Below are 14,661 nucleotides of genomic sequence, written 5' to 3'. Positions count from 1 at the left end.
GCCCATTGACAGACGAATGGATAAAGAAGATGTAGTACATATATACAATGGAATATTACTCATCCATAAGAAGGAACGAAATTGGGTCACATGTTGAGACGTGGTTGGATCTAGAGACTCATACAGAGTGAAGTAAGTCAGAAAGAGAAAAACAAATATCGTATATTAATGCATGTATGTGGAACCTAGAAAAATGGTACAGATGAACCGTTTGCAGGGCAGAAGTTGAGACACAGATGTAGAGAACAAACATATGGACACCAAGGGGGGAAAGCTGTGGCAGGGTGTGGATGGTGGTATGATGAATTAGGTAATTGGGATTGACATGTATACACTGATGTGTATAAAATTGATGACTAATTAGAATGTGTTGTATAAAAAAAATAAATTAAAAAAATTTAAAAAACAAAACAAAAAAGTACTGATGTCTGACTCCCACTCCCAGGCATTCTGATTTAATTGGTTTGGGGTGTGACCTGCACACAGGGATATTTTTTCTCTTCAGTTAATTCTAATGTGTGGCAAATTATGGGAACCACTGGGCTATGTCAAAGTGAGAGACAAATGGTCTCTCTGTGACTGAGTGGGAAAACATTCACAGAGCTCATTAGACTATGTAGGAAATTCTTTCTACTGTATTCTTAGCCCAGAAAAGATTATCATATTTCTAAATGCATTATTGGAGACTGTGAAATGGGAGGAAATGGATACTGAAATGGGAAGGGGGAAGACCTGTAAGCTGAAATACTAAGTTTTTTTGATTTTTCCATACACCTTTTTATAGTTCAGTAATTATCAGCATAAAGGCTATGTTAAATATTTCCCAGAAAACTGCCTCACCGTCAATATAATTACCGTAGCTACTTTGTTTTCCTTCTCATACAGTAATTTGTTTGACTTGTGTCTTGACAATAAGTCTGACCATTCCAGAAGTTACTCACTGTACATGTTAATCTGCCTTACACTGACTACTTTTAATTTGTCCTTCCATTATGTTGCCCAGTGACACCACCTCTAGGTTTTAAGGGTTTCTTTGTAATTCTGAGTTCTCCCTGGTGACTATGAAATGAACATGATTAAATTTACCAGAGACAGGCTTTAGCAACTGCACTATCCTACGGCTTACCTACTCAGCCCTGGAACCTCAGACGCTTTACTGCCCACACTCCTGGCCGGTGGTTTACTTCAGTCACCTTCTAGGGGTTTTTGGGTTGCACTGAAGCATCCTTTTGAATGGTGTGTGGGCACAGAGAGGAATCCTCTTAGGCTTGTCTTTGGCTTTAGATGGCTGGAACTAATGCAGTTGTCTTCCTGGGTTTCTCTGATTTTAGAGTTCAGATGTATGCCTTTAATTAGGACCTGAATTAAACTTGCATGTCAGGGACTCCCAACCTCAGTTAACACCACGTTAGTGTAATGGGGATGAAAGCAGATTGCAGCTTCTGTTATGTTCCTGTGTCCTTTTCTGACACTCCTTTCTTCCTTCTCTTTTTTTAACCTTAGCTCTAGTCTGGCAAGGGTGTTAAATAGCAAATCATTTGTTAGAATTTTTTTTTAGAGAATTATTTTTTTTAATTAATTAATTTATTTAGGCTGCACCAGGTCTTAGTTGCAGCACATGGAATCTTCGTTGTGGCATGTGGGATTTTTAGTTGCAGCATGTGGACTTCTTAGTTGTGGCATGCATGTGGGATCTACTTCCCTGACCAGGGATCGAACCCGGGCCCCCTGCATTGGGAGCATGGAGTCTTACTGGACCACCAGGGAAGTCCCCATTTGTTAGAATTTTTAAAAATTACTCATATAGTATTTAACCTTGGGCCAGACACTCTTCAAAACAGGTAACAAATTGTTATTCATTTAATTCCTGGCAGTCCCTTAAAGATGGGAAAATAGGTTCTGAAAAATTAGGTAAACTTGCCTGAATCACAGAGCAGGTGATAAAGGAGCCAGGATTCCACCCCAGGTGTTTTGGCCCTGGCGTGTTCTTAACCATGAGGCTTTACTTCCACTCCACTTGCTAGATTTAAGGCTAGAGAAGGAAAGTGGGAAACTAATGTTTCTTCGAATTTGGCTTGAAAATGCCTTTTGCCATATTCCCATCCCAAGGTCGGTATGAATGTCCTAGAGGCTGGTTTCCTTACAGTCTCCCTCTCAAAGTAGCAGAAGATAGAGTTCCTGATACTGAGGTGAGGTGTACTACCTTTAATTTTTTTTCTGGGTGTGGGATTTTATTTTTTAGGATGTTTTATGATTCAAATACACTAGTACAGAGAATAGTATAATAGATGTCCTCAAACCCATAGCCCAGCTTCAACAATTACCAATCTGTGGGCCACTCTTATTTCACCTGCAAACACCCTCCCCATTTCCCAGATTAATTTAAACTAATCCCAGACTTAGTTCATCTATAAATGTTTCACCTAGGAATAAAGATCCCTAACCATAACACCATTATCACACATAAACAACTAACATTTTCTTTCTTTTTTAAAAATTAATTTTATTTTATTTATTTTTGGCTGCATTGGGTTTTCTTTGCTGCACGTGGGTTTTCTCTAGATGTGGCAAGTGGGGTCTACTGTTCATGGCGGTACGTAGGCTTCTCATTGCAGTGGCTTCTCTTGTTGTGGAGCACGGGCTCTAGGCACACAGGCTTCAGTAGTTGTGGTGCGTGGGCTCAGTAGTTGTGGCTCGTGGGCTCTAGAGCACAGGCTCAGTAGTTGTGGCGCACAGGCTTGACAACTAACATTTTCTTAATATCAAATATCCTATTGGTGTTAAAATTACTCTGATTTCTCCTGGTGCTTTACAGTTGGTTTGTATGAAACAATCCAGACAAGGATGACCCATTGCATTTAGTCTTTAAGGCTCCTATAATTTTCCCACTGTATTCTTACCACAATTCTGGTCATTTGGCTTGTAGAATTGTCCACATTCTGAACTTAGCAGGTTACTTTCCTATGTCTCCTATAAATGAGTCGTGTGCCCGTTATTAATTGATAGCCTTATTTTGTGGTTCAAGAACTCTGGACCCTGTACACATCTGTGCTTTGCCAACAGAGGGCGCCAGAGGAACACTGCAGAGTTAGCAAGAGGACCGTGTCTTTCTTCAGGTCCTCTGGGAGGATTGGCATGTGGAGCCTGGGATGTTCACCTCAGCAGCCCTCGCGGTTCAGCCACCCTCCAGAAGTTACTTCAGCCCATATTCCCCAGCAAGTTTCTCTGCCACTGGCAGGTTGGCTGTTGCAGTGGCAGCCATGCTCTCCCCTCACAGGTTTGAACCTCAGCCTTGGGAGGGACCCTTGCCTTTAAGTTTCTAAGTTCCTTTCTTGTTCACTCTTCCTCAGCTCTAGGACTAGTGGCTGCTTTCTGTAGTTGCTACTGCTGTCCCCCTAAGCACACTCTTTTACCCTTTTTAATTGTTAACCACTTTAACTAGTTAATAATTCTTTATATTTTTCCTGTCTAAATTACTGGCTTAATTTGTTTCCTGACTGAATGCTGGCTGATGAAATGGTACCAGGAATGGTCTCAGGAGACAAATCTTCAAAGATTGGATTTGGGGATTGGTTTGGTGGTACCTTTGGACTCAAGCAAAATGATGAGCTCCTTGCCAGTGGGAAATGGGATACTCATAATCCACGACATGCATTACAGTTCAGCTACCACCTCTGTTTGTGATGAAGTGTCTGCTGAAGCAAGTGCTTTGGGAGCCCCTGGGACTTGGGCTGCACTTGAGTTTTATGGCAGTAATGATGCCTGCAAGGGCTAGTGTGGGGCTGGTTCTCCATGCACTGGAGTGCTTACAAGAAGAAATGACAAGCTCAGGTCCTGAAACTCTCAGCTCAAGTCACCGTCCAAGGACCAGAGAGCATCCATGGCAGCCCTAAGAGAATCATTTCACGGAGCCAGGGAGCTGATGTTGCTGAAAATCAAACAAGACTTAATTGTGCAGGTTGTAGAATTATGACATCAGTTGAATTCACAACCTCATTAAGTTGCTCATGTGAAATTTAGGATATTGACTGGGAGAGATGGAGGAACTTGGAATGGCAAATTCTGGTTGGACTCAGGCTAAACTGAGAGTGTTAAAAAGTCAAGTCTCTCTGAGCCTTCCTTGTCAGTGGACATAGTTTGCCCTCCTGTGTTAGCTGAGGAGGCGAACATTTTCTTGAAAATCCTGAGATTCTTCACTTGGGTCAGAGTGCCTTGCAAAGACATGCTCATTCTCAAGAACTTCTTTGATGCCAGTAATTGTGTCTGACAGGCTCTAGAGTGCAGGCTCAGTAGTTGTGGCGCATGGGTTTAGTTGCTCCGTGGCATGTGGAATCTTCCCGGACCAGGGATCAAACCCGTGTCCCCTGCACTGGCAGGTGGATTCTTAACCACTGTGCCACAAGGGGAGTCCCTTCTGCCCATTTTTTAATCAGATTGGTTTTTTGCTATTGAGTTGCATGGATTCTTATACAATTTGGATATTAACCTTTTATCAGTTATATGGTTTACAAATATTTTCTCCCATTCAGTAGGTTGCCTTTTCATTTTGTGGATGGTTTTCTTTGCTGTGCAGAAGTATTTAGTTCCACTTGTTTATTTTTGCTTTTGGTGTCAAATCCAAAGTATCATCACCAAGACCTATGTCAAGGAGATCACTGCTATGTTTTCTTCCAGGAGTTTTATGGTTTTAGGTCTTACGTTCAGGACTTTAATCCATTTTGAGTATATTTTTGTGTATGGAATAAGATAGCGGTCCAGTTTCATTGTTTTGCATGTGGTTGCTCAGTTTTCCCATCACTATTTATTTATTTATTTACTTATTTATTTATTTATACGGTACGCGGGCCTCTCACTGTTGTGGCCTCTCCCGTTGCGGAGCACAGGCTCCGGACGCACAGGCTCAGTGACCATGGATCACGGGCCTAGCCGCTCCGCGGCACCTGGGATCTTCCCGGACCGGGGCACGAACCCATGTCCCCTGCATCGGCAGGCGGACTCTCAACCACTGCGCCACCAGGGAAGCCCCTTCCTATCACCATTTATTGAAGAGATTATCTTTCCCCCATTGTATATCCTTAACACCTTTTTTGTAAGTTAATTGACTATGTATGTGTGGGCTTATTCTGTTCCATTGATCTATGTGTCTGTTTTTAATGTCCACACCATACTATTTTTTAAAATAAATTTATTTATTTTTGGCTGTGTTGGGTCTTCGTTGCTGTGCGCGGGCTTTCTCTAGTTGTGGCAAGCGGGGGCTACTCTTCATTGAGGTACTCAGGCTTCTTATTGTGGTGGCTTCTTTTACTGTGGAGCACAGGCTCTAGTCACATGGGTTTCAGTAGTTGTGGTGTGCGGGCTCAGTAGCTGTGGCCCACAGGCTCAGCTGCTCCACCGCATGTGGGATCTTCCCAGACCAGGGCTTGAACCCGTGTTCCCTGCATTGACAGGCAGATTCTTAACCACTGAGCCACCAGGGAAGCCCCGCACCATACTATTTTGATGAATATATCTTTGTAATATAGTTTGAAATCAGGAACCATGATGCTTCCAGCTGTGTTATTCTTTCTCAAGTTGCTTTGGCTATTCAGGTCTTTTGTGATTCCATACAAATTTTATGACTATTATATATATGTATAAAATATATATTATATATATAATATATATTATTCTTTAATCATCAAATTATATATATAATTACATATATATTTTATTGAAATATAGTTGATTTACAATGTTGTGTTAGTTTAAGGGTAGAGCACAGTGATTCAGTCATATAGCTATATATATAGATATATGACAATATATTCTTTTTCAGATTATTTTCCCTTATAAGTTATTACAGCATATTGAGTATATTTTTCTGTGCTATATAGTAGGTCCTTGTTGGTCATCTATTTTATATATAGTAGTGTGTATATATTAATCCCAACTTCCTAATTTATCCCTCCACCACCTCTTTTCCCTTTGGAAATAAGTTTGTTTTCTATGTTTGTGGGTCTATTTCTATTTTGTAAATAAGTTCATTTGTATCTTTTTTTAAAAAAAGATTCCACATATAAGCAATATCATATGATATTTGTCTTTGTTTGGCTTACTTCACTTAGTATGACAATCTCTAGGTCCATCCACATTGCTGCAAATGGCATTATTTTACTCTTTTTTATGGCTGAGTAATATTCCATTGTATACATATAACACACACACACACACACACACACACACACATCTTCTTTACCCATTCATCTGTTCACGGATATTTGTGTGGTTTCCGTATCTTGGCTATTGTAAATAGTGCTGCTATGATAAGTGGGGTGCATGTATCTTTTTGAATTAGAGTTTTTGTCTTTTCTGGATATATGCCTAGGAGTGGGATTGCTGGATCATATGGTAACTCTATTTTTAGTTATTTAAGGAGCCACCATACTGTTTCTCATAGTGGTTGCATCAATTTACATTCCCACCAACAGTGTAAGAGGGTTCCTATTTCTCCACACCCTCTCCAGCATTTATTACTTGTAGACTTCTTCTTTTTTTTTCTTTTTTTGGTCATGTTGCGCAGCATGTGGGATCTTAGTTCCCTTACCAGGGATCAAACCCGCACCCCCTGCATTAGAAGCATGGAGTCTTAACCATTGGACCACCAGGGAATTCTATTTGTAGATTTTTGATGATAGGCATTCTGACTGATGTGAGGTGATAGCTCACTGTGGTTTTGATTTGCATTTCTCCAATAATTAGCGATGTTGGGCATCTTTTCATGTGCTTGTTGGCCATCTGTATGTCTTCTTTGGAGAAATGTCTATTTAGGTCTTCTGCCCTTTTTTGATTGAGTTGTTTGGCTTTTTTTTTTATATGAAGTTGTATGAGCTGTTTATATATTTTGGAAATTAACCCCTTGGCATTATATCATTTGCAAATATTTTCTCCCATTCTGTAAGTTGTCTTTTCATTTTGTTTATGGTTTCTTTTGTTGTGCAAAAGCTTGTAAGTTTGATTAGGTCCCATTAGTTTATTTTTGCTTTTATTTTTTTGCCTGGGGAGACTGATCTAAGAATATATTTCTACGATTTATGTCGGGGGATGTTTTGCCTATGTTTTCTAGGAGTTTTATGGTGTCATGTCTTTTTTTTTTAAATAAATTTATTTATTTTTGGCTGCGTTGGGTCTTTGTTGCTACATGCGGGCTTTCTCTAGTTTCAGCAAGGAGGGGCTACTCTTCGTTGTGGTGCACAGGCTTCTCATTGTGGTGTCTTCTCTTGTTACAGAGCACGGGCTATGGGCATGTGGGCTTCAGTAGTTGTGGCACTCAGGCTCAGTAGTTGTGGCTGGCAGGCTCTAGAACGCAGGCTCAGTAGTTGTGGTGCGTGGGCTTAGTTGCTCCGAGGCGTGTGGGATCTTCCTGGACCAGAGCTCGAACCCATGTCCCCTGCATTGGCAGGCAGATTCTTAACCACTGCGCCACCAGGGAAGTCCAGTGTCATGTCTTATATTTAAGTCTTTAAACCTTCTTGAGTTTATTTTTGTATATGGTATGAAGGAATGTTCTTTTTTTAAAAAAAATAAATTTATTTATTTATTTTTGGCTCCATTAGGTCTTCATTGCTGCACGTGGGCTTTCTGTAGTTGCGGTGAGCGGGGGCTACTCTTCATTGTGATGCATGAGCTTCTCATTGCAGTGGCTTCTCTTTGTTGTAGAGCATGGATTCTAGGCACACAGGCTTCGGTAGTTGTAGCACATGGGCTCAGTAATTGTGGTTGGTGGGCTCTAGAGCGCAGGCTCAGTAGTTGTGGCGCATGAGCTTAATTGCTCCACGGCATGTGGAATCTTCCTGGACCAGGGATTGAACCTGTGTCCCAAATAATTTTAGGATTATTTGTTCTAGCTTTGTGAAAAATGTCATGGGTAATTTGATAGGAATTGCATTAAATCTGTAGATTGCTTTGGATAGTAGGACCATTATAACAATATTAATTTTTCCAATCCAAGAGCATGGGATCTCTTTCCATTTCTTTGAATCATCTTCAATTTCCTTTATCAATGTTTTATGGTTATCAGCGTATAGGTCTAGGATTGTTTTCTTAATTTCACTTTCTGATAGTTCATTATTAGTGTACAGAAATGCAATTTATTTTTGCATATTGATTTTATGTCCTGCTTCATTACTGAATTCATTATTTAATTCTAACAGTTTTTTGGTGGAGTCTTTAGGGTTTTCTTGCTATAATACCATGTCATCTGCAAACAGTAACAGTTTCACTTCTTCCTTTTCAATTTAGATGCCTTTTATTTCTTTTTCTTGCCTCATTGCTCTGGCTAAGGCTTCCAATACTATGATGAATAAAAGTGGCAAGAGTGGGCCTTTGTCTTGTTCCTGATCTTAGAGGAAAAGCTTTCAGCTATTCACTGTTGAGTATGATGTTGGCTGTTGGCTGGTCATGCATGGCTTTTATTATGTTGGGGTGCATTCTCTCTATAACCACTTTTCTGAGAGTTTCTAAAATGGATGTTGAATTTTGTGAAAAGCTTTTTCAGCATCTATTGAGATGATCATAGGATTTTTATTCTTCATTTTAATATGGTGTATCACATTGACTGATTGTGGATATCGAACCACCCCTATCCCTTGCATCCCTGGAATAAATCCCATTTAATCATGGTTTCTGATCCTTTTAATGTATTGTTGAATTCAGTTTGCAAATATTCTGTTGAGGATTTTTGCATCTATGTTCATTGTTGGCCTGTAATTTTCTTTTCTTCTAGTGTCTTTGGTTTTGGTATCAGGGTAATGCTGGCCTCATAAAATTGGTTTGGAAGTGTTCCCTCCTCTTTTGTTTTTTTGAAAGAGTTTGAGAAGGATTGGTATTCTTTAAATGTTTGCTAGAACTTACCAGTAGAATCATCTGGTCCTGGACTTTTGTTTGTTAAGAAGTTTTGGATTACTGATTCAATCTCCTTACTAGTAATCACTGTAATCAAATTTTTTATTTCCTAGATACACCAGAAATACATCTACACGTGGAACAACTCATACAGAGCACCTACTGAACGCTGGCAGAAGACCTCAGACCTCCCAAAAGGCAAGAAACCCCCCACGTACCTGGTTAGGGCAAAAGAAAAAAATAAACAGAGACAAAAGGATAGGGACGGGTCCTGCACCAGCGGGAGGGAGCTGTGAAGGAGGAAAAGTGTCCACACACTAGCAAGCCCCTTCGCGGGCGGAGACTGCGGGTGGTGGAATTAGGGGAGCTTCGAAGCCGCGGAGGAGAGCACAGCAACAGGGTGCGGAGGGCAAAGCGGAGAGATTCCAGCGCGGAGGATCAGGGCCGACCGGCACTCACCAGCCGAGAGGCTTGTCTGCTCACCCGCCGGGGCGGGAGGGGCTGGGAGCTGAGGCTCCGGCTTCAGTCGGAGCGCCGGGAGAGGACTGGGTTTGGCGGCGTGAACACAGCCTGCAGGGCGTTAGTGCACCGCGGCTAGCCGGGAGGGAGTCCAGGGAAAAGTCTGGACATGCCGAAATGGCAAGAGACTTTTTCTTCCCTCTTTATTTCCTGGTGCGCGAGGAGAGGGGATTAAGAACGCTGCTTAAAGGAGCTCCAGAGACGGGCGCGAGCCGCGGCCAAAAGTGCGGACCCCAGAGCAGACATGAGACGCTAAGGCCGCTGCTGCCGCCACCAAGAAGCCTGTGTGCGAACACAGGTCACTATCCACACACCCCCTTCCGGGGAGCCTGTGCAGCCCGCCACTGCCAGGGTCCCGGGATCCAGGGACAACTCCCCCGGGAGACCGCACGGCGCACCTCAGGCTGGCAACGTCACGCCGGCCTCTGCCGCCGCAGGCCCGCCCTGCACTCTGTGACTCTCCCTACCCCCCGGCCTGAGTGAGCCAGAGCCTCTGAATCAGCGGCTCCTTTAACCCCGTCCTGTCTGAGCGAAGAACAGACGCCCTCCGGCGACCTACACTCAGAAGCGGGGCCAAATCCAAAGCTGAGCCCCTGGGAGCTGTGAGAACAAAGAAGAGAAAGGGAAATCTCTCCCAGCAGCCTCAGAAGCAGCGGATTAAAGCTCCACAATCAACTTGATGTACCCTGCATCTGTGGAATACCTGAATAGACAATGAATCATCCCAAATTAAGGAGCCGTGTGGATGAAAGGCTCTTGGTGCTGCAGCCAGGAGTTAGTGCTGTGCCTCTGAGGTGGGAGAGCCAACTTCAGGACACAGGTCCACAAGAGGCCTCCCAGCTGCACATAATATCAAATGGCGAATATCTCCCACAGATCTCCATCTCAACGCCAGCACCCAGCTTCACTCAATGACCAGCAAGCTACAGTGCTGGACATCCTATGCCAAACAACTAGCAAGACAGGAACACAACCCCACCCATTAGCAGAGAGGCTGCCCAAAATCATAATAAGTCTACAGACACCCCAAAACACACCACCAGACGTGGACCTGCCCACCAGAAAGACAAGATCCAGCTGCATCCACCAGAACACAGGCACTACTCCCCTCCACCAGGAAGTCTACACAACCCACTGAACCAAACTTAGCCACTGGGGACAGACACTAAAAACAACAGGAACTACGAACCTTCAGCCTGCAAAAAAGGAGACCCCAAACACAGTAAGATAAGCAAAATGAAAAGACAGAAAACACACAGTAGATGAAGGAGCAAGATAAAAACCCACCAGACCTAACAAATGAAGAGGAAATAGGCAGTCTACCTGAAAAAGAATTCAGAATAATGATAGTAAAGATGATCCAAAATCTTGGAAATAGAATAGACAAAATGCAAGAAACAGTTAACAAGGACCTAGAAGAACTAAAGATGAAGCAAACAATGATGAACAACACAATAAATGAGATGAAAAATACTCTAGATGGGATCAATAGCAGAATAACTGAGGCAGAAGAATGGATAAGTGACCTGGAAGATAAAATAGTGGAAATAACTAATGCAGAGCAGAATAAAGAAAAAAGAATGAAAAGAACTGAGGACAGTCGCAGAGACCTCTGGGACAACATTAAACGCACCAACATTCGAATTATAGGGGTTCCAGAAGAAGAAGAGAAAAAGAAAGGGACTGAGAAAATATTTGAAGAGATTATAGTTGAAAACTTCCCTAATATGGGAAAGGAAATAGTTAATCAAGTCCACCAAGCACAAAGAGTCCCATACAGGATTAATCCAAGGAGAAATATGCCAAGACACATATTAATCAAACTGTCAAAAATTAAATACAAAGAAAGCATATTAAAAGCAGCAAGGGAAAAACAACAAATAACACACAAGGAAATCCCCATAAGGTTAACAGCTGATCTTTCAGCAGAAACTCTGCAAGCCAGAAGGGAGTGGCAGGACATATTGAAAGTGTTGAAGGAGAAAAACCTGCAACCAAGATTACTCTACCCAGCAAGGATCTCATTCAGATTTGATGGAGAAATTAAAACCTTTACAGACAAGCAAAAGCTGAGAGAGTTCAGCACCGCAAAACCAGCTCTACAACAACTGCTAAAGGAACTTCTCTAGGCAAGAAACACAAAAGAAGGAAAAGACCTACAATAACGAAACCAAAACAATTAAGAAAATGGGAATGGGAACATACATATCGATAATTACCTTAAATGTAAATGGACTAAATGCTCCCACCAAAAGACACAGATTGGCTGAATGGATACAAAAACAAGACCCATATATTTGCTGACTACAAGAGACCCACTTCAGACCTAGAGACACATACAGACTGAAAGTAAGGGGATGGAAAAAGGTATTTCATGCAAATGGAAACCAAAAGAAAGCTGGGGTAGCAATTTTCATATCAGACAAAATAGACTTTAAAATAAAGACTATTAGAAGAGACAAAGAAGGACACTACATAATGATCAAGGGAATCAATCCAAGAAGAAGATATAACAATTGTAAATATTTATGCACCCAACATAGGAGCACTTCAATACATAAGGCAAATACTAACAGCCATAAAAGGGGAAATCAACAGTAACACATTCATAGTAGGGGACTTTAACACCCCACTTTCACCAATGGACAGATCATCCAAAAAGAAAATAAATAAGGAAACACAAGCTTTAGATCCATTAAACAAGATGGACTTAATTGATATTTATAGGACATTCCATCCAAAAACAACAGAATACACATTTTTCCCAAGTGCTCATGGAACATTCTCCAGGATAGATCATATCTTGGGTCACAAAAAAGCCTTGGTAAATTTAAGAAAATTGAAATTGTATCAAGTATCTTTTCCGACCACAACACTATGAGACTAGATATCAATTACAGGAAAAGATCTGTAAAAAATACAGACACATGGAGGCTAAACAGTACACTACTTAATAACGAAGTGATCACTGAAGAAATCAAAGAGGAAATCACAAAATACCTAGAAACAAAGGACAATGGAGACATGACGACTCAAAATCTATGGGATGCAGCAAAAGCAGTTCTAAGAGGGAAGTTTATAGCAATACAATCGTACCTTAAGAAACAGGAAACATCTCGAATAAACAACCTAACCTTGCACCTAAAGCAATTAGAGAAAGAAAAACAAAAAAACCCCAAAGTTAGCAGAAGGAAAGAAATCATAAAAATCAGATCAGAAATAAATGAAGGAAACTATAGCAAAGATCAATAAAACTAAAAGCTGGTTCTTTGAAAGGATAAACAAAATTGATAAACCATTAGCCAGACTCAACAAGAAAAAAAGGGAGAAGACTGAAATCAATAGAATTAGAAATGAAAAAGGAGAAGTAACGACTGACACTGCAGAAATACAAAAGATCATGAGAGATTACTACAAGCAACTCTATGCCAATCAAATGGACAACCTGGAAGAAATGGACAAATTCTTAGAAAGGCACAACCTGACAAGACTGAATCAGGAAGGAATAGAAAATATGAACAGACCAATGACAAGCACTGAAATTGAAACTGTGATTAAATATCTTCCAACAAGCAAAAGCCCAGGACCAGATGGCTTCACAGGCGAATTCTATCAAACATTTAGAGAAAAGCTATCACTTACCCTTCTAAAACTCTTCCAAAATACAGCAGAGGGAGGAACACTCCCAAACTCATTCTACGAGGCCACCATCACCCTGATACCAAAACCAGACAAGGATGTCACAAAGAAAGAAAACTACAGGCCAATATCACTGATGAACATAGATGCAAAAATCCTCAACAAAATACTAGCACACAGAATCCAACAGCACATTAAATGGATCATACACCATGATCAAGTGGGGTTCATTCCAGGAATGCAAGGATTCTTCAATATACGCAAATCAATCAACGTGATAAACCATATTAACAAATTGAAGGAGAAAAACCATATGATCATCTCAATAGATGCAGAGAAAGCTTTTGACAAAATTCAACACCGATTTATGATAAAAACCCTGCAGAAAGTAGGCATAGAGGGAACTTTCCTCAACATAATAAAGGCCATATATGACAAACCCACAGCCAACATCGTCCTCAATGGTGAAAAACTGAAAGCATTTCCACTAAGATCAGGAACAAGAGAAGGTTGCCCACTCTCACCACTCTTATTCAACATAGTTTTGGAAGTTTTAACCACAGCAATCAGAGAAGAAAAGGAAATAAAAGGAATCCAAATCGGAAAAGAAGAAGTAAAGCTGTCACTCTTTGCAGATGACATGATACTATACATAGAGAATCCTAAAGATGCTACCAGAAAACTTCTAGAGCTAATCAATGAATTTGGTAAAGTAGCAGGATACAAAATTAATGCACAGAAATCTCTGGCATTCCTATACACTAAGGATGAATAATCTGAAAGTGAAATCAAGAAAACACTCCCATTTACCATTGCAACCAAAAGAATAAAATATCTAGGAATAAACCTACCTAAGGAGACAAAAGACCTGTATGCAGAAAATTATAAGACACTGGTGAAAGAAATTAAAAATGATACAAATAGATGGAGAGATATAGCATGTTCTTGGATTGGAAGAATCAACATTGTGAAAATGACTGTACTACCCAAAGCAATCTACAGATTCAATGCAATCCCTATCAAACTACCATTGGCATTTTTCACAAAACTAGAACAAAATATTTCACAATTTGTATGGAAACACAGAAGGCCCCGAATAGCCAAAACAATCTTGAGAACGAAAAACGGAGCTGGAGGAATCAGGCTCCCTGACTTCAGACTATACTACAAAGATACAGTAATCAGCACAGTATGGTACTGGCACAAAAACAGAAATATAGATCAATGGAACAGGATAGAAAGCCCAGAGATAAACCCATGCACATATGGTCACCTTATCTTTGATAAAGGAGGCAGGAATGTACAGTGGAGAAAGGACAGCCTCTTCAATAAGTGGTGCTGGGAAAATTGGACAGGTACATGTAAAAGTATGAGATTAGATCACTCCCTAACACCATACACAAAAATAGCTCAAAATGGATTAAAGACCTAAATGTAAGGCCAGAAACTATCAAACTCTTAGAGGAAAACATAGGCAGGACACTCTATGACATAAATCACAGCAAGGTCCTTTTTGACCCACCTCCTAGAGAAATGGAAATAAAAACAAAAATAAACAAATGGGACCTAGTGAAACTTAAAAGCTTTTGCGCAGCAAAGGAAATCATAAACAAGACCAAAAGA

The sequence above is a fragment of the Pseudorca crassidens genome, chromosome 5, assembly GCF_039906515.1.
Source record: "Pseudorca crassidens isolate mPseCra1 chromosome 5, mPseCra1.hap1, whole genome shotgun sequence".
Classification (NCBI taxonomy): domain Eukaryota; kingdom Metazoa; phylum Chordata; class Mammalia; order Artiodactyla; family Delphinidae; genus Pseudorca; species Pseudorca crassidens.
The sequence above is the reverse complement of the archived record's forward strand: the minus strand, read 5'-3'. Positions refer to the sequence as shown.